Consider the following 1,536-nt stretch of genomic DNA (forward strand, 5'->3'; position numbering starts at 1 on the left):
GTGTGGTGGGTAGTGTGGGGGGGTGGAGTTAGTGTGTGTGGGGATGTGTTAGTGTGTGTGGGAGATTTAGTGTGTGTGGGCGCGGTGTGTGGGGATGGCTTAGTATTGGGGGGGGGTTAGTGTTCGTGTGGCGTTACTGTGAGTGGGGATGGGTTAGTGTGTGTGGAAGAGTTAGTGTGTGGGGATAGGCTGTATGTGGGGGATGGGTTAGTATGTGTGTGGGGGGTTAGTGTGTGTGGGGGCGGATAGTGTGTGTGGGGGTGTTGTGTGTGTGGGGGGCTTAGTGTGCGTGTGTGGGGTGAGTGTGTGGGGATGGATTAGTGTGTGTGGGGATGTGTTAGTGTAAGTTGGGGGATGTTATTGTGTTTGGGGATTGGTCAGTTTTTTAAGGGGGTTAGTGTGTGCGTGTGGGGGGGGGGTGGTTAGTGTGTTTGGGGATGGGTTAGTGTGTGTGGGGGGTTAGTGTGTGTGTGAGGGTTACTGTGTGTGGGGATGGGCTAGTGTGTGCAGGGATGGGCTATTGTGTGTTGGGTGGGTAGTGTGTGTGAGGATGGGTCAGTGATTGTGGGGGTTTAGTGTGTGTGGGGATGGTTAGTGTGTGTGGATGGGTTAGTGTATGTGTGGGGGCGTTAGTGTGTGTGTGGGGGCGTTAGTGTGTGTGAGGGGTCAGTGTGTGTGGGGGTTAGTGTGCGTGTGGCGTTACTGTGTGTGGGGATGGGTTAGCGTGTGTGGGGGGTTAGTGTGTGGGGGGTGGGGGCGAGAGTGTGTGGGGGCGGTTAGTGTGTGTGGGGATGGGTTAGTGTGTGTGGGGGTGGGGTAGTGTGTGTGTGGGGTTTAGTGAATGTGGGGATGTGTTAGTGTGTGTTGAGATGGGTAAGTATGTGTGTGGGGGGGTTAGTGTGTGTGGGTTTCCCTGGTGGTCTAGTGGTTAGGATTCGGCGTTTTCACCGCCGCGGCCCGGGTTCGATTCCCGGTCAGGGAATGATGAATTATTGGGCAGCACGGTAGCACAAGTGGATAGCACTGTGGCTTCACAGCGCCAGGGTCCCAGGTTCGATTCCCTGCTGGGTCACTGTCTGTGCGGAGTCTGCACGTTCTCCCCGTGTGTGCGTGGGTTTCCTCCGGGTGCTCCGGTTTCCTCCCACAGTCCAAAGACGTGCAGGTTAGGTGGATTGGCCATGATAAATTGCCCTTAGTGACCAAAAAGGTTAGGAGGGGTTATTGGGTTATGGGGATAGGGTGGAAGTGAGGACTTAAGTGGGTCGGTGCAGACTCGATGGGCCGAATGGCCTCCTTCTGTTCTATGTTCTATGGGTAAGTGTAAGTTGGGGGGGTTATTGTGTTTGGGGATGGGTCAGTTTTTGTGGGCGCGTTAGTGTGTGTGTGGGGGGGTTAGTGTGTGTGGGGATGTGTTAGTGTAAGTTGGGGGTGGGTTATTGTGTTTGGGGATGGGTCAGTTTTTGCGGGGGGTTTAGTGTGCGTGTGGGGGGGGTTAGTGTGTGTGGGGATGGGTTAGTTTGTGTGGGGAGGGGTTAG

General features: G+C 55.3%; 1 non-coding gene across 1 annotated transcript; it reads left to right on the plus strand.

The window, feature by feature from the left end:
• Window positions 1–910: 910 nt before the first annotated feature.
• trnae-uuc (transfer RNA glutamic acid (anticodon UUC)) lies at window positions 911–982 on the plus strand. The gene has a single exon. It is a non-coding gene; the product is annotated as a tRNA-Glu (tRNA).
• Window positions 983–1,536: the final 554 nt, after the last annotated feature.

The sequence above is a fragment of the Scyliorhinus torazame genome, chromosome 20, assembly GCF_047496885.1.
Source record: "Scyliorhinus torazame isolate Kashiwa2021f chromosome 20, sScyTor2.1, whole genome shotgun sequence".
Taxonomy (NCBI): domain Eukaryota; kingdom Metazoa; phylum Chordata; class Chondrichthyes; order Carcharhiniformes; family Scyliorhinidae; genus Scyliorhinus; species Scyliorhinus torazame.